A 26,449-nucleotide genomic window follows, 5' to 3' on the forward strand; every position below is an offset into this window, starting at 1 on the left:
TTCCTCCATCCTGCAGATGTCCTGGACTTTTTTGACCCATTCATTGATGTGAGGGGGGGTCATTTGTCTCCAATGTAAGGAGATCAGGTGTTTGGCTGCGGCTATTAGAAGGGGAAGAAGGTCGTGTTTCTTAGGATTATATGACTTCTTGGGGAGTGATAGTAGGACCTCTTGGGGAGTTAGGTTCTGTGTTATTAATCCAATCTGGCGTCGTCGGTTAAAAATATCTTCCCGGAATTTAGTGATAACTGGGCAGGACCAGAAAATATGTGTTAAAGAGCCCCTAGACTTCATACATCTCCAACAAAGAGGAGAATCAGAGAGGCCTAGATGGTGGAGAGACTCGGGGGTTCTATACCACCTGGAGAGGAGAACCAGTGTGAGTGTCCCAGAACTTGCTCCGTCTCCTTATTGGAAAGGGATATGCCTAGTTCAGACTCCCAAGAGGATATATACAGGGGTTTAAATTGAGTTTTAGGGGAAATTAAGTTATGATATATTTTAGATATTAACTTAGGAGGTATGGGGTTAAGTTTAATTAAGAATTCTAACCAAAGCCAATCTGTGTTATATTGGATGTCTGACTTGAGTTTAGAGATGATGTGTTGTATATGATGTACTTGTATAAAGTCTTTGGGCTGCTTCTTGGCATCCTGAGGCCAACTGTCTGTGCATTTGATTTGATTAGAAAGTAAGTGCGAAATTGGAAGGGTCGGCAAGGATTCCCATAGGCCAAATGCATCTATATATTTTGGCTCAATGAGCCAGGGTATGATCCTCAAAGGCATGTTATCTAGAAAAAGACATCGTGGCCAATTATTTGGGATAAGCTTCCTCCTGATATCCAGGGTGTTTTTGGTTATTCTCTCCAATGAGTTCCGTGGGGGGGCAGCAGAGGTCCAGAGATATTTTTCCGCCTCTCCTCCTAGCAACAAAAGTTCAAGGTTAGGAATTTTTTGGTCAGGTCTAGGTTTGGCCAAATTTATCAATCTGGCCAAATGGATTGCCTGATAATAAGTCTTAAAATCAGGGAGTCCAAGGCCCCCTTTCTTTTTCGGGAGAGAGAGGATTTTAAAGGGAAGTCTGGCTCTTCCGCCCCTCCACACAAACCCGCCGGCTACTCTATTAGCTGATGTAAAGAAAGATTTGGGAAGGGGTATGGGTATCATGTTCATATGGTAGAATGTTTTTGGTAAGATGTACGATTTAATTATATTTATCCTGCCAATCCATGAGAGATATGGCAGGTCATAGGATTTAAGAAGTGTTTGAATATTATCTAGAAGGGGTTCAAAATTGTGCTTGTATAGAGTAGAGGGGTCTGCAGTAAGAAAGACTCCCAGATATTTCAACTTATCGGTGAGCCATTTGAAGGGGGTAGACTTTTTGAGTTCTGAGACTACTTCATCTGCTAGTGAACCGTTCATAACTTCCGATTTGTGCATGTTAACTTTGAAATTAGAGATGACTCCAAACTCGTCAAGAAGTTTCAGAATAGAGGGAAAAGCAGTCTTGAGATTTGAGATCAAGTTCAGAAGGTCATCCGCGAAAACAGCTGTTTTAAATTCTATTTGTTCCACAGTTAGTCCCCTGATAGACTCCTCCTGTCTTATTCTCTGTATAAGAGTCTCCATAACTAAGACAAAAAGGGTGGGGGAGAGAGGGCAGCCTTGCCTGGTTCCATTTCCAATCTCAAAGGAATCCGAGAGCAGCCTGTTGACTCTAACCCTAGCGGATGGAAATGAGTACAGAGTCATGATGGCATCAATAAGAGGTTGGGGGAAGTCAAACTTCCGTAAAGTGCAGACCATGTAATGCCAACTGACTCTGTCAAAAGCCTTCTCAGCATCAGTTGAGAGCAGAGCCAACGGGATGCCGGATAGTCTGGCATGTGAGATGGCTAAGAGAATTTTCGTGGCATTGTCCTTACCCTCTCGACCCCTCACAAAACCCACCTGATCAGGGTGAATCAAGGATTCTAGAACGGTGTTAATCCTAGATGCAAGGATTTTTGCCCAGAGTTTTAAATCTGAATTCAATAAAGATATGGGGCGATAATTGCCACATTGGCTCCTGTTATGATCCGGTGGCCTTGGAGCCGCATGAGACCTTCTCTGGAGAAGGTGGTACCTGTACAGACCGCAACCCTAAACTGACACCGCAACTAGAAGTAGCCGTGGGGTGTACCTAACACATCCTAGACACCTCGACACAGCCGGAGGACTAAATAACCCTATAGATGGAAATGGGAATTCTATCTTGCCTCAGAGCAGAAACCTCAAAGGATAGGCAGCCCCCACAAATATTGATGGTGAATATAAGAGTAAAGACACACACAGGCTGAAAACAGGATTTAGCAAAAGAGGTACTTCTAGCTAAATAGTAAAGGGTAGGACAGAGTACTCAGCGGTCAGTATTAAAACTCTGAAAATATCCACAGCAGAAAATACAAAAATTCCACATCTAACTAAAGACATAGAATGTATATATGCATCTCCAGAGAATCCAGCATGACTGAATAAATCCAAACAAGTCTAAGCTGGACAAGACAAAACAATAAATTGTTCTGAACTGAAAAGCACACTGCATGTGTGCTGCAGGAAAATAAACCAGACACTGATCTTGGCTGAATTGGCAGCAGAGCAGAAGGAACCAGACAGGGATGTAAACCCTCCAAGAACAATGGACAACTGGCACTGACTAATGAATCCAGCACACCTAAATACCGAATAGAGCTGCAATCAGCAGAAACACCTGCCCTGGATTACAACCCAGAGACAACTGCACTATCACAAACAACCACCGGAGGGAGCCCAAGAGCAGAATTCACAACAGGCTCCCATCTCTCCCGTCTTTGGGGATAACAGAGATGTGTGCTTCTAAGGTCTGTTTGGTCGGAGAGTTTCCTGCAAGAAAGGAGTTGAATAGAGAGGTCAGGTGTGGGAGGAGTAAATATGAAAATTTTTTATGATAGGACACTGGGAAACATCTGTTTCATTTCTATGTGCAAGTGACACAGCTCAGTTGCAGAGCATCTGTTCCATTTCTGTGTGTGAGTGACACAGCTCAGTTGCAGAGCATCTCTTTAGTTTCCGTGTGCGAGGGTATTCCATCATTATTCACTAGCAGCAGTTTTCCATCTCTGCACGGTGGACCCTGGGTTGCGATTGCACTTTATTATTTATTTTATTTAGCTCAATTCGCCAACCCTATCACATTATACTTTATTTTTGCATGTTTGTCTTCAACTAAGCAAAAAATCTAAAATATATATAAAAAAAAACAGACTTTGTTCTTCACTAGTGGATAACAAAAAACACACCAATAATGCAAAAAATAAAGTAGGGTTAACTTTAAAAAGGCGCAAATTCTATAATGATTAAAGTGCAAATAAAACCATTTTTACTTTTGACGAAAGACACAAAGGCAATGATGGATTGGCCACTTTCTTTCTAAAGGAAACCTGTCACCAGAAAAATCACTATTAACTTGTAGATATTGGGTAAATCTGCAGGTTAATAGTTGGGATGAAAGGACCTGTGAAAGTTCAGGACATGACCTGAGCTTTATACCACAGGTACCGAACTGTACCCGAACCCTATCGAAAACAGGTGTACTGCACATGTCTGACCACCTCTCCTATAGACAGTGAATCAAACAGTGGTCGCACATGCTCCTACTGCTTCCTTCATATCAGGGACTTTGGGACCTCATTTCTTACAATGATTGTGACCCTAGCAGTGATTGTCTGCAGTAATCACATGTCATGTCTGGGTGTCATCATTGAAGCATGGAATACAAATGCAAGAAGGAGACTGGAAATCATTGGGAGCAGTGCGTCGGGGATCAGTAAGATAAGGATAGTTTTTATTTTTATATATATATATATTTTTTTTTAATAAACTTCAAATACATTTTAAAACAAATAAATAAAACGATTGGCCCAATGACCCTTTCAGGCCCGAAGCGAAAAAAGGGCAGCATGAGTTGCAGTAGCAAAAATTGCATCAGTAAATAAAAACTGTTGTGTAAGCGGCGAGACAGCGCTTTATAGATCACCCTACCAAGTCCTGTTATCAACACGGAAATTACTGCAAAAATATAGGAATAAATAGAGCTGGAAGGCCGAGAAGGTCAGGAGACGAGGCAATTATTTCTCTGTGTACTGTAACCAGACACGTAAGGTGCCTATTACTATGAAATATGGCATAATGGACTCTGGGCTGTAATGAACTTATGCTAAAGGGTTTATGGCTCTAATTCATTTAAAAAAATGTTCTCGGGTTTTGAATGTTCACGTTACGTCATGTTGAGGCGTGGAATTAATATGCTACAGGTCCAACATTTATCGCAAAACTGAGTCATCAGTAACGTCACAAAATGTCTAGAATCCAGACGGATTTTTGTTATTCTCTTTAAGTTTTATTTTTTGTAGTTTAGTTTCTTTTCTTTTTTGCTTTTATGGTTTTTGTGATGGGAAAAGTATTTTCTGTTCTTTCACGGAATCTATAAAATACAGTAAATAAAATAGGATGAATTGAGAAAAGAACACTTGGACTCTTGTACAAGGTGGGACAATTCATGATGCTTTATGGTCTCTATTGCATAAATCGAATGGATATTTCACCGGATTTTTCAGATCTCTTTTTTTTTTTATGAATTTGGTAGGTCTGGCTACACCTTAATTGTGGCCATACAGATGGAAGCAGGTTGATGGTTGAACTGCTGAAGAAACATTATGTCGATGAAGCCATAATGTTTTGCATTGTATTGGCTTTTACAATTTTTTTTTATCTACATGCAAACTCAAGCAAATCTCAAAAAGCATAGATTTGTAAAATTTGGAAAGAGGGGATGAAAAGGTTTGACTTGGGTCGAACAAGTTTGGTGCAAATCTAAACTACTAGGAAGGGTATTAAGAAAGAATAAACTCTTATACTTAACTTTTCTTGGCCCTCCCCAACCTGTCTCGCCATTACACTTCCCCTCCCAGTCCTCCGATCAGCTCCTCCTTCCCCTTTGTTTTCTGCCTCTGACGAGGCTCCACTTGGCACACTACATCTGTCATTGATGATAATGCAGTTATGTTGTAAGTAACACCCTCCATTGACCACATCGGACTTAGTCAATGGTGCCAACTGTCTGAAGACCCATCGGGAGGAAGAAACTAAAGAAGAACAAAACAGAGGACCAGACAGTGAACCGCAACAGTGGGGCATGGATGCAGAGGGAATTTATTGGTTTTTATCCCTTTCTTGGCCATAACAATGGAGCAAAATGGAAGCCATCCTGCCAAAATGTTAGTGGATTTACCCTATTTGATTCCCCTAAAATTTTAATCGATTAGAATCCAAATTTTTGGAGCAAAATTGTCCCAAATCTGATTTGTTTAGAATCGATTTTCTCATGTCTACATTCATGATCAGTGTGTGAAGGAAGAACGTTTTTTCTAGAAAAACGTTCAGAGGAAACTATTTTTTATGGATTATTAAAAAAGTTGAAACATGGCTGTCTTCAATCCAAGTATTGACAGGGTGTCATCTGTTGGCTTAAATGCCTAAGCATTGAGAATTTTATCCCCAAAAATGATCGTTTTGATTGAAATTGATCAGTATTTTTACACTAAGTATGGATGATATAAGTCTATACCTTGGTAAATTTTTTGTATAGGATAAGAAAAACATGGACATTTTCTTCTGGTCGTTACAGATCAGCTCCATGGAAGAGTATGAGGCTGACGGTGTAGGGGTGATCCAAATTGTAGAGTGGTGCCAGACCCAGAATACAGCTCATTCACCCCATGATCCCCCATTGCATATCTTACAGCTTAGCAAATTTGTACCTGTAAACTCTAGTCTAAATCATTCTAGAAATGCCCATACATCATCTCATCTGAGTCCATGATTGACATTATGTGCCTTCCAGAGTCAATTCTCTGCAATTACTCTTAAATATTTCTACATAAAGGATTCACGCAGACCATTAAATGTGTATGTTGCAGGTAGATTTTACTACTAGAATGCATAATTTTACATTTATCTATATTAAACTTCATCTGCCACTTCAATGCTTTGACTACCAATCTGTCCAAATACAGCTGCTGGCAAAACAAGTTCATGCTGTTCATTTAAAACCTGGTAAAATTAAAGTGGACAGTTTTGTACTTGCCTGTTCACCTAAGTCCATTCCACTGGTAATTATCCGTCTGGAGATTCAGATATTTTAAAATCACTGCCCACTTTACATTAATATGTTAAAAACTCTTTACAGCTCTATATAATTTATCCTTATGGCAGTTGGATATCCATTTTTATTATACGGAAACTCCACTTTTCCCTGAATAAGCATAGAGATAAATGATAAAGTTTGACAACCTGCAGTCACCACTAGAGGGAGCTCAGGAGGTTCCTGCAGACACTTTCTACAATTAACTCCTAAGTACCCTCTAGTGGTGGCTCTGTGACACCATAATTTTACAATCTACCATTTTTGTGTCCATGAATCAGCTTCAAGACACCTTGAGTATATAGAAATACGGTCTTTACACATGAAGTATACTGATCTTCTTTTACCTGTCCTAGATTATATCGCTCTGTGTGAGTATGAGAGAAACATATTAAACTAATAACAACATTAAAACATATTTGTGACCCAATGTTGGGATCCTCCAATTTACCAGGTGTCTGGTGCCATGGGGTTACTGCAACAGAGAGGAGCAAGAAGATCGCAGAGTCTGATGGCTCTTACCTCTGCACTGAACAGAAGCACTTCACCTTCTTATTAAACAGTGTAAATTTATTTTGGCAGTGCAGGGCTTAATAGGCCATGTTGAGAACTCTGGGGGCTAGGGCTCTCACCTGAGCATGGTTTGCCACTCCTATCCTCTATATAATCTGGGCCTTGGCTAGCACTCATTGTCAGAGAAGCTTATGCTTCATGGCTAAGAGGATAGGAGTTGGTGGTTATATGAGAAGGTGTTTAGTGGATTTATCAGTGAGTCTTGCTTGGTTTTGAGTGTGTGATAATTCCCTTTCTTCTCCTACTTTGGATTTACCCCATCCTCCACTCCCCGGTGCATTCCTCTGTTGTATGTGTGAGTATATTTGTATGTTTTGTATTTTCCATTACCTTGTCTGTGTTGCCTTGCTCATCTGGTTGGTGTATTGCAGTGCACTGCTATTCCCCTTTTCCCTGGGTGGTGGAAGGGTACAGATGGAGGACAGATTCAGGAGCTAAGACAAAGTACCTGGCCTCGGCGTCTTCACCTTCAGAAGTAACCCAGGGAACAGAGGGAGTTAGGGCACCTCCTAGTGTTAGGGACAGGGAAAGAGCCCCTGGACCTGGGTCACCTGACAAGACAGAGTCGTGACATCTGGTCTACTAGTTGATTGAGAAGACTACTGGTTGGTCTACAACTACTACTTAGCCACCATTGGTCTAGAAGAACCATTTACAAAATGCATAGATTTATGAGAACAAATTACTACAATTTATAACTATAAATTATTATATTCCCATTCAGAAGGCCAAATAGGAAGAGTGCTCAGTAATTCAGATATTGGCTTGATGTCCAATAGAAAGTATCGTCCTTGAATGTGTAGATTAGGCAAAACAAAGAGATATGGAGCATGTCTTCCAAAATTTGATTCAGGCACATTTGCTGAAATTCGGCCAAGAAATAATCTCTGTTGTCTGTTTTCCGGTCCCCGGCACTGCCATACTTCATTGTGCCACACAAACATTATGTGGGACACTAAGCACATCACTAATGTCGATGATATGTGATGGCATGCAGCCTAATGAAGAACAGCAGCACTGGAGTCTTTGAAACAAAAGAAGATAAAAGTGAGAAGAAAGAAGAAGTGATTAGAGGATCCAAGGCAGCAGGGAGGTGCCCTTAGAATCCAGAGATATGACAGTCAGTCGCCATTTTGCTGACATTCATGCAAACTGAATGGTGAAAAATTTGGATTCTGGTAAATCCAAATTTTGTAGGAAGTTCATTATGAATCATCTCTACACCGAGACTACACCGAGGCATCAATTCGGACTAATTTTTTCAACATCTATGACCAATATGACCCATTTCACCACTTTGACCAATTAGAAATCTATACATTGCACAGGGCTTGAATATGCTCGCATGCCATATACATGGTCCATCATTTTGCTTTTCTTTAAGTTGCAAAACTATACAGATAGCAGAGAAGCTTCATTTACTTATGCCCATGCAGCCTCACATAATTAGATGCACCATTGTAGAGACACAAATATAGACGCGTGCTTTCGTACCTTCACTCTTGTTCGTTCCACATATCCCGACATGAATGGCATGAGACGATCAGCTTTGGAAAAAAAATATGACTCCCAAATAATCTGTTGGGAGACGTTTATGCTACAAGTATATGTGACCACCCAGTTGTTGCCTCTAGATCTGAATTTTGCTTTTGTTATCATATATTGAAATTGCATTGTGAAAAATTGAGAGTCGTTAACAAAATTTGAGAAAAAATAAGTGTGGACACACTGGCACAGATGTAACAAAAGTAAAGCAAAAGCTTGATGAACCATAAATGTTCTCCTGGCACTATAAGAGAGGTTTATTTGTTATATTGCATAGTTCGGATGAATCAATGGGAAGTGCATGCGTGGGTTTGCTTTGCAGTTTTTGTAGGTGTGCCACAATACTACCGTAGCATGCTATGACATCTGTAGAAGCAAATGGAAGAACGTTTTTAGGAACTATCAAAGCAAGTATTGTCAACTTTCGATATCAGGGTCCCTTCCTTGCTCAAAAACCCCAACACTGGGCAACAGTCAACTAAAAAAAAGATAATCTATCGAGTTTGGAGTTGGTTTCAAAAACATCAAACCTTTTTTCAAAGCCTATCCTCAAGGAGCCCAAGATTTTGGCCAAAGTATTTTGGGCTGGTTCTTACACATTGCTTAAATAGTGTTGCATGTTAGAATGATGATTGATGAGCTCCGTGGATGCCAGATGATCAGAGTTTTTGGGATCATCATACCAAGATTTGATTTTGCTTTGGATCCCTCTGTCATTTTATCTCTATCTTTAAAGAGTCCAATGCATACGATAATCTCTAATAATAAAGAAAAACAAAACGCTCTACTTTTATGTGTGTGAAGACCTAGTAATTCTCCACGCGTTTATTGCCACCACTAGAGTTTTATCTGTCTGTTGAAAGTGATACTTGATATCGTAAATTCTTCTGCCGATAAAAAATGAAATAAAAGAGCAATCGTTTGTAGATATTATGAGGCAGACTGGCCCATGACACAGGGAACGTATGCATTTATCAAGGTCTTTCTACAGTCTTCCCATCAACAGTCTTCCTTGATAATTCCCTGGTTCAGTTTCCAGTGCACTTTGCATCAGATCCCCAATTGTGCTCGATGGACATAAAAGCAACAGCTCAGCTGCTGAAGTGTAAAATCCTGTTCAAAACCAACAGCCTTGCAGGCGTGGGCAGAAGGGAAGAAGTCCCACCATCCGCCGCTACTCCATATGCGACGAAGCATAATATAAAGAATTAGATAACAGAGCGGAGAAAGACGGGTCATGCAAGGTGAGGAGAATGTTCTGTGACCTTCAGCCTCTTACAGATGGTAAATCACAGCAATGGGCTCTGTTTGTTATGAAGAGATTTAATAATTTGTGGTTTAATTGGAAAGATTAAAGTCTGAAGTTTATCTCCAGGGTAGGTGAAAGTAATAATCTTAGACAGTCGATTAAAGGGATTCTAAGCATCTTAAGATTGTTGGCCATCAAATGTTGATTGGTGGGGATGCGATTGCCAGAATCCCTGCCATTTAGCATATTGAATGTACAGTATATCAGTGTTGTGTCCCCCTAATTTTATATTTAAGTGACTCATTTGCATGTATGGTTGTACCTATTACTGATCTCATTTCATAGATGTGATGAATAAAACAAATAGAAATCAGTTTATGTATAAATTATGTTGTTCTCGTCTGTTGTCATCTGGAATCCGTCTGTAGCAACAAAAACACACAGACGGAAGCTGAGCGGGTCTTTGTCTCTTTATAGGAAGTCAGGACAGGTCTTTGTTTCTTTATAGGAGTTCAGGACAGGTCTTTTTCTCTTTTTTGGGGGGGTGTTTGTCTCTGCAGAAACTGTGGGTGTCTCCTTACAGAAAATGTGGTTGGGGCTTTGAGTCTTTACAGGAAATGGCGGGAGTCTTTATATTTTTGCAGGAAGTGTTGGTGGTCTTTATCTCTTTACAAGAAGTGTCAGGGCCCAGGGTCTTTATCTCTTTACAGGAGATGGCAGTAGTCTTTATATTTTTACAGGAAGTGTCGGGAGTCTTTATCTCTTTACAGGAAGTTGCGGGAGTCTATCTCTTTACAAGAGGTGGCAGTAGTCTTTATATTTTTACAGAAAGTGTCTGGGGTCTTTATCTCTTTACATGAAGTTGCAGGAGTCTTTATCTCTTTAAAGGAAGTGGCAGGAGTTTTTATATTTTTATGGGAAGTGTCGGGTGTCTTTATATCTTTACAGGAAGTTGCAGGAGTCTTTATCTCTTTAAAGGAAGTGGCAGGAGTTTTTATATTTTTACAGGAAGTGTCGGGGTCTTTATCTCTTTACAGGAAGTGACAGGAGTCTTTATATTTTTACAGGAAGTGTCGGGGTCTTTATCTCTTTACAGGAAGTGACAGGAGTCTTTATATTTTTACAGGAAGTGTCGGGGTCTTTATCTCTTTACAGGAAGTGACAGGAGTCTTTATATTTTTACAGGAAGTGTCTAGGGTCTTTATCTCTTTACAGGAAGTTGCAGGAGTCTTTATCTCGTTATAGGAAGTGGCGGGAGTCTTTTTATTTTTACAGGAAGTGGTGGGGGTCTTTATCTCTTTACAGGAAGTGCTGGAGGTCTTTGTCTCTCTACAGGAAGTGTCGCTGGTCTTAATCTCTTTATAGAAAGTGTGGATGTCTCTTTACAGAAAATGTGCATGGGGCAATGAGCCTTCACAGGATGTGTTGGGGGTCTTCATCACTTTAAAAGTGGCAGGAGGCTTTATATTTATACAGGAAGTGTCAGGGTCTTTATCTCTTTATAGGAAGTGGCGGGAGTCTTTTTATTTTTACAGGAAGTGGTGGGGGTCTTTATCTCTTTACAGGAAGTGCTGGCGGTCTTTGTCTCTCTACAGGAAGTGTCGCTGGTCTTTATCTCTTTATAGAAAGTGTGGGTGTCTCTTTACAGAAAATGTGCATGGGGCAATGAGCCTTTACAGGACGTGTTGGGGGTCTTCATCACTTTACAAGTGGTGGGAGGCTTTATATTTATACAGGAAGTGTCAGGGTCTTTATCTCTTTACAGAAAGTGTGGGTGTCTCTTTACAGAAAAGGTGCGTGGGGCTTCGCTTCTTTACAGGAAGTGGCGGGGGTCTTTATCTCATTACAGGAAGTGTCAGGGTCTTTATCTCTTTACAGAAGGTATGAGTGTCTCTTTTCATAAAAAAGGTATATTAAGCTCACCCTTTAGATGAATTTCCTTATGAGTCCTGGAAATCATGAGCACGGATTCGCGTCTCTGCCAGACGTCTAGAGATGCACATGTGGAAAAAAGGGAATCCAGCTCCAAAACATAAAATCACTTAACTTTAATAGTATTCATTTAAAATAGAAATAGGCTATAAGACATACAAAAATCGGATATAGGAGAGTGCCTTGGAGCCGGATTTCCTTTTTTCCATATGAGTGTCTTTTTACAGAAAATATGGGTGGGGCTTTGCGTATTTACAGGAAGTGGCGGGGGTCTTTGTCTCTATGAAAAGTTTGGGCGGGGCTTTGTCTTTTTACAGGAAGTGCACATCATTGCTAATTTACAAGAGAAAAGGCTGGGTTTTTTCATTTCTACAGGAAGTGGATAGTGGGTCTTTTAATCTCTATAAGAAGTGGGGGGGTGTCTTTATTTTTATTCAGGAGTTTCAGTGGAACCTTATTTGCTCCTGCTTTTCTGCTTTTCAAAGTGCATTTAGTCTCAACTTCTGCAGTACTGCCCATCCTCCCACACTGACTGCCATAGATGAGAACTGAAAGCTGTCAGTTAGTCACACTCCGGTCTGCTGTGCTCCAGTAAATGTCATCACACTGCAGTGAGGAGAGCAGGCTGTTTGTCAATGCTATTTTGTGTTGCTGCCTGCTTATGATCAGTCAGCATCAGAAAAGAATAATTAAAAGAAAATTAAAAGAAAATACAAATGGGCCTTACCAGTGAGATTTAACTGGGGGCGTGTACATCTCACGCCCTCAGTGAAATCTCTCTGGTAATGCCCATTTGTACTTTCTTTTAATTAACTGTTTATGTGCCAAATGTTTTAATCACTAATATTTCTGAAACAGAAGCAAAATTTTAAAAAAAAAATAAATAAATGTATTCTGGTCTGCAGTGTCTATTATATTGTGAGTTTACTTGAACATGAAAACTTTGGTAAAAGGTCTTATTTAAAAAGATTGAAAAAACACTGAAAAATTCTTAAGAAAATATTAAGTAATAATAAAAAGAACCTGACAAAATATTTTTCTTATTACCTTAAGAACAAAACACAAAGTATTTATAAAGGAAACACATTTGGATTATGTGCTCTAGGCCTTATTCGGCTGAAGGAGGCCAAACGACTGTCTACTTGGCCTTCTACAGGGCCGTATTGTTCACAGAACTTCTTTTTAATTACATAGGAATAAACACCAAAGAAAAATGCCTAGTGATCCATGTGTTTTAACTGTTATTATTGACCATCTTATACCTTTACCGTAATATACAGTGTTCACCTTAAATTTTTCCCTTTCTTGAATTTGATGCAAATTTCCCACAAAATAAATACTATGTCATTTCAAGCTAGAAAAACTATTGACAAGCAGCAGTTTCCATCGCTATCAGTGGGTGGCACATAGAGCATAAAAAATAGTAAATCCAATGCTGTATCGTAACCTGCAATTCCCATTACTACCACTGGGTGGCCAAACATTGACACAGAGCATAAAAAATAACCAATTCAATACCACTCTCTAACATGCAATTCCTATTACTACCACTGGGTGGCCAAACATTGACACATATAGCATAAAAAATAACCAATTCAATACCATTCCATTACATCAAATTCCCATTTCTACCACTGGGTTGTCAAACATTGACACATGTAGTATAAAAAAATAACCACTTCAATACCATTCCATTACATGAAATTCCCATTTCTACCACTAGGTGGTCAAACATTGACACGTGTAGCATTAGCAACACAAAATTAAATATCATATTATATCATTGAACTGCTATCACTACCACTGGGTGGACACATATTGACATATATAGCATAAAAAACAACCAATTAAATTCCACATTGTAACCTGCTATTCCCATTACTACCACTGGGTGGTAACACAGACACATATAGCATAAATAACACAAAATTCAATCTCATATCATGCTAGCAAAATGGTTAACAGGCTGAAATTTACATCATCACCACTGGATTGCCATGTATATAAGCAAATATAGCATAAGCATCTCCCATTCTAATTCAATGCCATATCAAAACATGCTGGCAAAATGCTTGACAGTCTGCAATTCACATATCTACCACTGGTCGGCCACACATATAGCATAAATATATCCCAATCCAAAGCAATACCATATCATAACATTGTAGCAAAAGCCTTGGAACATTGCAATTCCCATTACTACCACTGGTATACAGCATACAGTAGATAGAAACATTTGCATAAACGTCTCCCGGCAGAGCACCAAGAAATTCTAAAAAAAAATGTCAACGCTGGTTATTCTGCCCTGCTCATCTCGGGATATGTTGAGACAAGGGAAAAAAGTAAGGACGCACCTGTGCATGTCAGAATTCTCCCAATATAAACCTCCACCCTTGTGTGATGTACACAGATCCTTATCTGTTTGCTTAATGCTGATGTCACTAAAGATGTTATTTCTGTCCTTTTTTATTCTTTTTTTTTTTTTGCTTATAAAACGAAATGTTCTGGATGCGAATAGAGCATCTGATAAATTCTAAAGGATTGTAAAGCAGTTATATCTGCAAGATTGTACCGCCTGGGGAAGAAATCTTATTCGAGAGAGTTGTCTTCTGAACATCAAAGGGAATCTTAACACCAACAAAGGTGCATTGTAGAGTTGTGTGCTCACCGGACTGCGGACGGTCCTGTAATGTGTCCCCGCATCGCACAGTCCCCACCATCCCCCATATACACGCACATTAGGGAGGCGGGAATCATATCAGATCCTACAAACTGATCGTGATGGAAATAAGAAGGCGCTTTATGTTTGTTAGCGAGAAAGCTGACTTTAATCCGCCTTAGATGGTAATTACCAGAGGATTGTTTGCAAAATTGTAAAATATTCTTTAACTGCTTGTGTCAGAGCCGGTCTGTCGCTGCAGATTGCATCCTACATCACAACAAACAGGGAAGAAGAGGCAAGGAAAGCTAAACAATAAAGATAGCAGGCATATTCATGCATTTTTAGTTGCAAGGATTTACTCCAGAGTTCATCAGAATTGTTTTTCAGTGCTGATATGTATCTACCGTGTTATGTATCCAGCTCCTAGGCAGAGTTAAGTTTAACCATGGTAACAGACTGCAAAAAAATCCTGTATGTAGACAGGTCCTCTATTACTCCGCCAGATGTGACACTGTGTTCTCTAATCCACTTTTCCTGCTTGAAAAAGGTTCACATATTGCAACCGACATGTCGCCACAGGAAGCTTATAAAATAAAAAAATCAACTTTTGCATGTTCTTTTAGTACGCTGCCTACAGGTTTTCTTTTTTTATCTGGATGGTTTGGTACACACCAGGGAAGCCCTGCATCCTTATTTGTTAACGGTGATGATCTATTTTTCTACGTAAAGACACAGAGATGGATAGATAGATAGATAGATAGATAGATAGATAGATAGATAATAGATATATGATAGATATATGATAGATAATAGATAGATGATGGATAGATCACTAATAGATAGTTAGATAATAGATAGATAGATAGATAGATAGATAGATAGATAGATAGATAGATAGGTAGATAGATGATAGCAGCAAAAGCACTCCCAAGTGGCGAAAAAGTGGTCAGACGAGCCGAGTCAGAAACTGTCAGGACAAGAAGTACCAGAGGTCACAGCAATACATGTGGTGAAATACAAGCCAAAATCAGAGCCAGATGGAAGCAGATATAACTGAGACGAGAGACAGTAAAACCTGTCAGAAGACAAGCCGAGTCATATACCAAGAGGTCCAAGAACAAGGAGGGAACACTAAGACAAAGCTGTGTGGCAGGAAAGGGAAGTCACAGGAACAGAGTACACGGGCAGAGGACAACACATGATATAAGGGGTCAGCTGCTCTAGCCTGGAAGCATGAACTATCACTGACATTGGTCTGCAGGCCACAGCAGACTGAAATAGCCACACAACACCCGAAAGGAGGCAGATAAGGTTAACCCCCGCATGACCAGACCGGGGAGAAAATAATTAGAAACAAACCCCGTCCTGGATCATGGCAATAATAGATGATAGATAATAGATAGATAATTGATGGATAGATAATAGATAGATAATTGATAGATAGATAATAGATACATAGATAGATAATAGATAGATAATAGATAGATAGATAGATAGATAGATAATAGATAAATAGATAGATAATAGATATTAGATAGATAATAGATAGATTATAGATGATAGATTATAGATAATAAATTGATAAAAACTCATGAAATACATTTACCAGCCATAGCAGAGACCATGAGGTACAGGAGAAGCCAATCCTTATCTGATGCAGCAGGTCAGTTGCCATTGAGCAATCTTAAGGTACCTTAAAGGGGATTTCATACCTTGATAACGTTTTCTTGCATCAGAGACACCAGACATCACAGATGGCTTTTTAACCCCATGATTGGCTGTTATCAGTGTGGAAATCTGGGGGATAACTGTGTAACACGTTATTGTGTTGAATCTGAGAGAGCAAGGGTTGGCCTTTGCATGGTCTTTCTGCTCTATCTTTTAGTTGGGGTCTCGGCAGTTCTCTCTAGCGTGCATATTTGTAATAATAATTGTGAAATTTGGTTGTCTGGCTTTAGTATTAAAAGGTTTTTTTTAATTACTCATTATGGTATACATAATCTATTATTATTATTATTATTATTATTATTATTATTATTATTTATACCATAATGTGCAATTAAAAAATATAAAAAAACAAAACCCCATTTAACATCCAGTCAACAAAATTTAATAATAATAATAATAATAATAATAATAATAATAATTGTTTCTCCGGTGGGCTTGAGCTATTTGTTATTATTATATAATGTATTATAATAACATTAATAATAATAATATAATACCCACCCACTGATTCCTCACCCCATTGGTCTCCATACATGAGACTGCGGTGCCAATTACTGGCAGTGACCAAGCAATCTAGCGCTGCCCAGGTCTCCTGTTAGGCAAAGTTAACGGGAAATCTATAAATGACTATTAATTATTTGACTATGCTTGACTACCTATTAGAAATAAAAATTGGCTAGACGACCCCTTTAAAGCTCATAACTGCACAGAATGTTTCAGCTATAATCAGTCATAAAACATAAAAAACTAAACACAAATAAATTGCAAACAAAAAATAGGAAAAAAAATATCATAAAACCATAGAAACCAACACCTGGATTTCTCCAGCAGCTCGAGTGTTAATCCCTTTAATTATCTATTTTCACCATGATTATCTCATTCCCTTTACTTTAAAGCTATTATCAAGTCATTTCAGACAGAAAAAAAAATATTTTTAATTCCCCAGTATGATAGGAGGATAATAATATATATTATGGGCTGAAACAATATATATTCTTCCATCCGTGACTGAGACATAATTATAGAATAATTAGTCCTTTGTTTCGCACTTTTAGCTGATGTTATGATGGAACTTTTCTACATGTAAGTAAATATCTTTTTTGTATTTTTTTTTTTCTGGAAATGAAATTTGAAATTTCAATTATAAATGTTCCGATATGATTTTTTAGATTTCCATTTTAGGACACGATTAACCTTTTTTTTATATTTACAGTTTGTGAGGAGGTGTGGGGGGGGGTAAGAGAAAACTTCTGAGATAACAGATGTCTCTCTTAGCTCTTGCGAAGCTCGATGAATTAATCTTTTTCCAATTAGCATACATGGTAATTGTCTAAGGGCTCGAGACAATTATTTCGACAAAGAGTCATGCTTTGTACCTCTGCATTTAAGTGAACACCTCCCACCTGTTTCTGCCTTCTTCTTTGGCTGACGGAGTCCCAGGCACAATGTAATCTCGAAGGACCTAAAAAACATAAGAGAAAAAATCTCTGTTAGCCGTAGTGACAGAAAGACTCTTTTATAAAGTTCACCTTACTACATGGCTCTACATATCCTGAGATAAGTTCTGGGGGATTATCAGCTTTGTAAAAAAAAATAATAAAAAAATTGATACTCTGTCAGGAGATGGTTATGATATATGTGTTTCTCTATATATGGCCGCCCAGCGGTTGTTATGTGGACTGTTGAAGGTTTTGCTAGTATGGAGTCCTTACTGAAAATCATAATAAGGTAAGGTTGGTCTCAAGCATGTAATCCATGGCTGGGATTGGGCTCTTTAACTCTTTAACCCCTTTCTGACCCCGGACAGGATAGTACGTACGAGGTCAGATCCCCTGCTTTGATGCAGGCTCCGGCGGTGAGCCCGCATCAAAGCTGGGATTTGTCAGCTGTTTTGAACAACTGACATGTGCGCACAATAGCAGCGGGTGGAATCGTGAATCATTTGCCGTTATTAACTAGTTAAATCCCGCTATTAAACATTGATAGTAGCATTTAACTACCGGTTCTGGCCATCGGGCCAGAAATGCGCGCATCACTGACCCCTGTCACGTGATCGGGGGTCAGTGATGCATCGGCATGACAACCAGAGGTCTATTGAAGACCTCTATGGTTGTTGATGCCGGATTGCTGTGAGCGCCACCCTGTGGTCGGTGCTCATAGCAATACAGCAATTGTACTACATAGGAGCGATTTGAGCTTCGCTCCTATGTAGCTGAGCTGATCAAGTTGTGCCTGCTTCTAGTCTCCCATGGAGGCTATTGAAGCATGCCAAAAGTAAAAAAAATGTTTTTAAAAATATGAAAAAAAAAATATATAAAAGTTTAAATCACCCCCATTTCACCCCATTCAAAATAAAACAATAAAAAAAATCAAATATACACATATTTGGTATTGCCAGGTTCAGAATCACCCAATCTATCAATAAAAAAAGGGTTAACTTGATCGCTAAACGGCGTAGCGAGAAAACAAATTGAAACGCCAGAATTACTTTTTTGGTTGCCACAACATTGAATTAAAATGCAATAACGGGCGATCAAAAGAACGTATCTGCACCAAAATGCTATCATTAAAAACGCCAGCTCAGCACGCAAAAAATAAGCCCTCACCCAACCCCCAAATCGTGGAAAATGGAGACGCTATGGGTATCGGAAAATGGCACAATTTTTTTTTTTTAAGCAAACTTTGGAATTTTTTTTACCACTTAGATAAAAAAGAACTTAGACATGTTAGGTGTCTATGAACTCATAATGACCTGGAGAATCATAATGGCAGGTCTGTTGTAGCATTTAGTGAACCTAGCAAAAAAGCCAAACAAAAACCCAGTGTGGGATTGCACTTCTTTTGCAATTTCACCGCACTTGGAATTTTTTTCCCATTTTCTAGTCCACAACATGGAAAACCAATGGTGTAATTCAAAAGTACAACTTGTCCCGCAAAAAATAAGCCCTCACATGGCCATATTGACAAAATAATAAAAAAGTTATGGCTCTGGGAAGGAGGGGAGCGAAAAACTAAAAAAAAGAAATACCCCGGGTCATGAAGGTGTTAAGGGGTTGTCCACTTTTGAAGACAATTTTTTTTATTTCACTTAAATGCATATATTTGGTGCTAAAGGTAAATTTTTGCAATTGCATTTTATTTAAAATATTGCACCCTTTGCCTTTTATTACCTCTGTGCTCTTTGATCCGGTATATTCTCTCTTCGTGTGACAGCCGTCCTCCTTCTTGGCTTCATGTGGATGACGTGTCCTACATCATCCACAAAGTGTCCACCATCGCCCTCCTGCACAAGAACACTCCTCTCTGCCCTGTCGAGGGCAAAGTAAAGTACTGTAATGCGCATGCGCTGGGAAAGTAACGTGCATGCGCCAGGAATGTTCAGAGCACCAGCGACCTGCAGGTAGAGCCAGCACATGCGCCTTACAGTGCTTTGCTCTGCCCTTGGTAGGGCAGAGAGGAGTGTGCTTGTGCAGGAGTGTGATGGAGGACACTGTGTGGATGACGTAGGACACGTCATCCACATGAAGGCGGGAAGGAGGACGGCTGTCACAAGCAGAGAGGAGGCGCCGAATCAAGACTATTGATCTGGACTGCACCATCTGTAAGTATAATCAAAGATCTTTTTTGTGCCGTGCATAGGGGTCGGGGACAGACATGCAGCACTCTAGAATGCTGTAGACTAATGCTGAAACGTGCTGGCCGTGCTTTATATTAGTAAAGTCCAGTAACAGATTCCCTTTAAAGAAGAACATATCTGTAAGTCCCCGCGAGGGCATAGCTAAAGTGTGTGCAGCGGCAGAGTCGCACTTGGAGCCTGAGGAAGGAGGACTAAGTCTCGTATCGCCTATGTCACAAAACAGCCGAGAAACACTGATACAGATTTCGTGCGAAAGCTTCAAGTTAAATCTCAAGGTCTACAGCTCTGTCAAAGCATCTAAGACAGACAGAAAAGGGGACAAAGTCATTGTAAACTGCTGGTTGTATGAATGGTATGATCATAACCATCACAGGATTATGTCCAGCTACACGGCAAGTAAGGTCAGAAAGAGGAAAAATTGACTTCTCCAAGGCTATTTTGTAAAAACGTTGAAAATAAAAAAGTAAAAGAAAGCATAGTAGAAGATTTCCCCAAGTTAAACTTATTGCAGGGTACGAAAACCTTGTTTTTTTCTGACACAGCTCTCTACGGATGGATGGAGGACATCACAGTCACCATTGTGCCGTAGAGGGCATTGTGTTGTGATTCGGTTCGTGGGCTCCCCCGGTGGTCTCTTGTGGTACTGGTGTCCTGCAAGCTTTGCCTTCTCAGTTCACCTGTTCCTATCAGGATGTGGGAGTATCCTATTTATCCTTGCTCCTCAGTCATTCTAATGCTGGCCATCAATGTATCCAGAGTGATTCTGTTGCATGTTCCTGCTCCCAGATTTCTGCTCAGCTAAGTTGGACACTTTAGTCCTTAAGTCTATTTTTGTATGTTTTGTCCAGTTTGCACTTATGTGAATCTCTGCAGCTGGAAGCTCTTGTTGGGCTGAAATTACCACTCCAGTGGCATGAGTTGTCACATGAGTTAAGGTAATTTCAGGATGGTGTTTTGAAGGGTTTTGCAGCTGACCGCGAAGTCCTCTGTTGTATCTTTCTGCTATTTAGTTAGCGGGCCTCTCTGTGCTAAATCTGCTTTCATACTACGTGTGTCTTTTCATCTGCTCTCACCGTTATTATATGTGGGGGGCTGCTATCTCCTGTGGGGACATTCTCTGGAGGCAAGCCAGGACTGTGTTTTCTTCTACCAGGGGTAGTTAGTTCTCCGGCTGGCGCGCGGCATCTAGAGACAACGCAGGAATGCCCCCTGGCTACTTCTAGTGTGGTGTGTAGGTTTAGCATCGCGGTCAGCTCTAGTTTCCATCACCCGAGAGCTTGTCCGTTTATTCTATGCTTCTGATGTTTCCTTGCCATTGGAAACCATAACAGTATGGCCAGCCCAAAAATGTTTAATCTATAGGCTGAAGCAGGAGAGAAAAGGAACTGTGTGAAACCTTTTTTTTTTTTTCCTCTGAAGTTGCACTCCAGCTCTAATTGCAGTCTCCTGTTTTCCTCTCCTCTTAACCCCTGAATGGCTCAGACTTTATCTGTTGAAATATGGATATCCAGAGTCTGGCTACTAATTTGAATAATCTTGCCTCTAAAGTTCAGAATATACAAGTTTTTTTGTTACATGCTCCTCGGTCTGAACCTAAAATTCCTATACCGGAGTTTTTTTCTGGAGATCGATCTTGTTTTCTAAATTTTAAATACAATTGTAAATTGTTTCTTTTGCTGAGATCTCATTCTGCTGGAGATCCTGCCCAGCAAGTAAAAATTGTTATTTCTTTACTGCGGGGTGACCCCCAAAATTGGGCATTTTCATTGGCACCAGGGGATCCTGCGTTGCTCAATGTGGATGCGTTTTTTCTGGCTTTGGGGTTGCTTTATGAGGAACCAAATTTGGAGATTCAGGCTGAGAAAGCCCTAATAGCCCTCTCTCAGGGGCAAGATGAAGCCGAAATATATTGCCAAAAATTTCGAAAATGGTCTGTGCTTACTCAGTGGAATGAGTGCGCTCTGGCGGCAATTTTCAGAGAAGGTCTCTCTGATGCTGTAAAAAACGTCATGGTGGGGTTTCCTGCGCCTACTGGTCTGAATGAGTCCATGACAATGGCAATTCAGATTGATCGGCGTTTACGGGAACGCAAACCTGTGCACCAGTTGGCGGTGTCTTCTGAAGAGGCACCACAGAGTATGCAATGTGATAGCTTTCTGTCCAGAAGCGAACAACAGATTTATAGGCGCAAAAATCATTTGTGCTTCTACTGTGGAAATTCTACTCATGTTATATCAGCATGCTCTAAACGAACAAAGAAAGTTGATAAATCCTCTGCTATTGGCACTTTGCAGTCCAAGTTTATTTTGTCTGTAACTCTAATTTGTTCGTTATCTTCTATTGTTGCGGATGCGTATGTGGATTCTGGCGCCGCTTTGAGTCTTATGGATTGGTCCTTTGCCAGGCGCTGTGGGTTTGATCTAGAGCCTCTGGAAGTTCCTATACCTTTAAAGGGTATTGATTCTACACCATTGGCTAGTAATAAACCACAATACTGGACACAAGTGACTATGCGTATGACTCCAGACCATCAAGAGGTGATTCGCTTCCTTGTACTGTATAATCTACATGATGTGTTGGTGCTGGGATTGCCATGGTTGCAAACTCATAACCCAGTCCTTGACTGGAAAACAATGTCTGTACTAAGCTGGGGATGTCAGGGAAATCATGGGGACACATCTTTGGTCTCCATTGCTTCATCTATTCCCTCTGAAATTCCTGAGTTTTTGTCTGATTATCGTGAGGTTTTTGAGGAATCTACTCTTAATTCTCTTCCTCCTCACAGAGATTGCGATTGCGCCATAGATTTGATCCCTGGCAGTAAATTTCCTAAGGGTCGTCTATTCAATCTGTCTGTACCTGAACATGCTGCCATGCTAGAGTATATTAGGGAGTCCTTGGAAAAGGGACATATTCGTCCTTCTTCGTCTCCTCTTGGAGCGGGGTTCTTTTTCGTAGCTAAAAGCGATGGTTCTTTGAGACCTTGTATTGATTATAGACTCTTGAATAAGATCACAGTCAAGTATCAGTATCCTTTGCCATTGCTGACAGATTTATTTGCTCGCATTGAGGGGGCGAAGTGGTTCTCTAAGATTGATCTTCGCGGTGCGTATAATTTGGTGCGAATTAAGCAGGGGGATGAGTGGAAAACCGCATTTAATACGCCCGAGGGCCATTTTGAGTATTTGGTGATGCCTTTTGGTCTGTCAAATGCCCCTTCGGTCTTTCAGTCTTTTATGCACAATATTTTCCGTGAATATCTGGATAAATTTATGATTGTGTATTTGGACGATATCTTGATTTTTTCGGATGACTGGGAATCTCATGTTCAACAAGTTAGGAGGGTTTTTCAGGTTTTGCGGACCAATTCTCTGTTTGTTAAAGGTTCAAAGTGTGTTTTTGGGGTTCAGAAGATTTCTTTTTTGGGGTACATTTTTTCCCCCTCTTCTATTGAGATGGATCCTGTGAAGGTTCGGGCTATTTGTGACTGGACGCAACCGACTTCTCTTAAGGGCCTTCAGAAATTTTTGGGCTTTGCTAACTTTTATCGTCGATTCATAACTGGTTTTTCTAGCGTTGTCAGGCCTTTGACTGATTTGACTAAAGAGGGTGCTGATGTTGCAGATTGGTCTCCTGCTGCTGTGGAGGCCTTTCGGGAGCTTAAGCGCCGTTTTTCTTCTGCTCCGGTGTTGTGCCAGCCTGATGTTTCTCTTCCTTTTCAGGTGGAAGTTGATGCTTCCGAGATCGGAGCGGGGGCGGTTTTGTCGCAGAAAAGTTCAGATTGTTCAGTGATGAGACCTTGTGCGTTCTTTTCTCGAAAATTTTCGCCCGCCGAGCGAAATTATGACGTCGGTAATCGGGAGCTTTTGGCGATGAAGTGGGCATTCGAGGAGTGGCGTCATTGGCTTGAGGGTGCTAAACATCAGGTGGTGGTATTGACTGATCACAAAAATTTGATTTATCTTGAGTCGGCCAGACGTCTGAATCCTAGACAGGCGCGCTGGTCGTTGTTTTTCTCCCGGTTTAATTTTGTGGTTTCGTATCTGCCAGGTACTAAGAATGTGAAGGCGGATGCCCTTTCTAGGAGTTTTGAACCTGATTCCCCTGGTGATTCTAAACCTACGGGTATACTTAAGGATGGGGTGATATTGTCTGCTGTCTTCCCAGACCTGCGACGTGCTTTACAAGAGTTTCAGGCGGATCGGCCTGATCGTTGTCCGCCTGGTAGATTGTTTGTGCCGGATGAGTGGACCAATAGAGTCATCTCGGAGGTTCATTCTTCTGCGTTGGCAGGTCATCCGGGAATTTTTGGTACCAGAGATTTGGTGGCTAGGTCCTTCTGGTGGCCTTCCCTGTCTCGGGACGTGCGTACTTTTGTGCAGTCTTGCGATGTTTGTGCTCGGGCCAAGCCTTGTTGTTCTCGGGCTAGTGGGTTGTTGTTGCCCTTGCCTGTTCCTAAGAGGCCTTGGACACACATCTCTATGGATTTTATTTCTGATCTCCCTGTTTCTCAGAAGATGTCCGTCATTTGGGTGGTGTGTGACCGCTTTTCTAAGATGGTTCATTTGGTGCCCTTGCCCAAGCTGCCTTCCTCATCTGAGTTGGTGCCCCTGTTTTTTCAGAATGTGGTTCGGCTGCATGGTATTCCGGAGAATATCGTTTCCGACAGGGGATCCCAGTTTGTGTCCAGATTTTGGCGGGCGTTTTGTGCCAGGATGGGCATTGATTTGTCTTTTTCGTCTGCATTTCATCCCCAGACAAATGGCCAGACGGAACGTACTAATCAGACCTTGGAGACTTATTTGAGGTGTTTCGTGTCTGCTGATCAGGATGACTGGGTCTCCTTTTTGCCGTTGGCTGAGTTTGCCCTTAATAATCGGGCCAGTTCTGCCACTTTGGTCTCCCCTTTCTTTTGCAATTCAGGGTTCCATCCTCGTTTTTCATCTGGTCAGGTGGAGTCTTCGGATTGTCCTGGAGTGGATACCATGGTGGATAGGTTGCATCGTATTTGGGGGCAGGTGGTGGACAATTTGGAGTTGTCCCAGGAGAGGACTCAACGTTTTGCTAATCGCCATCGTCGTGTTGGTCCTCGTCTTCGTGTTGGGGACTTGGTGTGGTTGTCCTCCCGTTTTGTCCCTATGAGGGTCTCTTCTCCTAAGTTTAAGCCTCGGTTCATCGGTCCTTATAAGATTTTGGAAATTCTTAACCCTGTGTCTTTTCGTTTGGACCTCCCAGTATCTTTTGCTATCCATAATGTCTTCCATCGGTCATTATTGCGGAGGTATGAGGTACCACTTGTGCCTTCTGTTGAGCCTCCTGCTCCTGTGCTGGTTGAGGGTGAATTGGAGTACGTGGTGGAGAAAATCTTGGACTCCCGTGTTTCCAGACGGAGACTTCAATATCTGGTGAAATGGAAGGGCTACGGTCAAGAGGATAATTCTTGGGTTACAGCTTCTGATGTTCATGCTTCTGATTTGGTCCGTGCCTTTCATAGGGCTCATCCAGATCGCCCTGGTGGTTCTTGTGAGGGTTCGGTGCCCCCTCCTTAAGGGGGGGGTACTGTTGTGATTCGGTTCGTGGGCTCCCCCGGTGGTCTCTTGTGGTACTGGTGTCCTGCAAGCTTTGCCTTCTCAGTTCACCTGTTCCTATCAGGATGTGGGAGTATCCTAATTAACCTTGCTCCTCAGTCATTCTAATGCTGGCCATCAATGTATCCAGAGTGATGCTGTTGCATGTTCCTGCTCCCAGATTTCTGCTCAGCTAAGTTGGACACTTTAGTCCTTAAGTCTATTTTTGTATGTTTTGTCCAGTTTGCACTTATGTGAATCTCTGCAGCTGGAAGCTCTTGTTGGGCTGAAATTACCACTCCAGTGGCATGAGTTGTCACATGAGTTAAGGTAATTTCAGGATGGTGTTTTGAAGGGTTTTGCAGCTGACCGCGAAGTCCTCTGTTGTATCTTTCTGCTATTTAGTTAGCGGGCCTCTCTGTGCTAAATCTGCTTTCATACTACGTGTGTCTTTTCATCTGCTCTCACCGTTATTATATGTGGGGGGCTGCTATCTCCTGTGGGGACATTCTCTGGAGGCAAGCCAGGACTGTGTTTTCTTCTACCAGGGGTAGTTAGTTCTCCGGCTGGCGCGCGGCATCTAGAGACAACGCAGGAATGCCCCCTGGCTACTTCTAGTGTGGTGTGTAGGTTTAGCATCGCGGTCAGCTCTAGTTTCCATCACCCGAGAGCTTGTCCGTTTATTCTATGCTTCTGATGTTTCCTTGCCATTGGAAACCATAACAGCATTGCCACTTTGCTCATACAGATCATCTTTTTCTGACATTACTGTCCAATCACTTAATTTTACTGCACTTTGACTCCGTCCTAATCGAATCCTCGGTTTCCTCGGCACACAATGCAGATTGACGGAGCACGCTCATGTACGCTGCTTCTGACAATAGCAGGTTGTATTCCAAGCCTTGTGGCAAATAGACTGACTGCTGATCAAATCCCCCCTGCTGAAAACGAGGCGCTCCTTGTCAGTTCCCTTCTGTTTCCAGACAACCAACTCACAGCGCTCTTTCGCTATGGCCCTTTGTTCCTTTACTTCCTCCTAGTGTGCTAGCTTCAAAGCACCGAGTCTGGCAGTCTAGGGCTCAGAAGACTTGCCTTACAAAATAATAAAACAGAAAAGGAAGAGGCTATTTGCTTTGTTGAAACTTGAGTTTAGCACATACGACGGGGAAACTCCGGGAGGACAAACAAAAAGTTTTCTGAGACCGTCACAGCATGCGGTTCATGGAGATATGATTAAATGCAATGTTGCCAATTTGCATGGTCTATGGTGCTGCATTCAGCTTTGCAGGTGCCTGATACAGGACTTGGTCTTCTGTAGTAAAGCATATAAG

At 41.0% G+C, this 26,449-nt stretch overlaps 1 protein-coding gene across 8 annotated transcripts in view; it reads right to left on the reverse strand.

Annotated features, from left to right (window-relative positions):
- The window catches only part of LRRC4C (leucine rich repeat containing 4C), a 1,072,649-nt gene that overhangs the window by 736,521 nt on the left and 309,679 nt on the right, over positions 1-26,449 (reverse strand). For 5 of the 8 annotated variants that reach the window (XM_077287050.1, XM_077287057.1, XM_077287059.1 and 2 more), the window contains one exon: positions 17,291-17,376. The gene's annotated coding sequence lies outside the window, so the exon portion shown is untranslated. Of the gene's footprint in view, positions 1-17,290; positions 17,709-26,449 lie in introns of those variants that run through there. The other 3 variants (XM_077287051.1, XM_077287056.1, XM_077287053.1) reach the window with 2 other exon arrangements.

The sequence above is a fragment of the Ranitomeya variabilis genome, chromosome 2 (genome assembly GCF_051348905.1).
Source record: "Ranitomeya variabilis isolate aRanVar5 chromosome 2, aRanVar5.hap1, whole genome shotgun sequence".
Classification (NCBI taxonomy): domain Eukaryota; kingdom Metazoa; phylum Chordata; class Amphibia; order Anura; family Dendrobatidae; genus Ranitomeya; species Ranitomeya variabilis.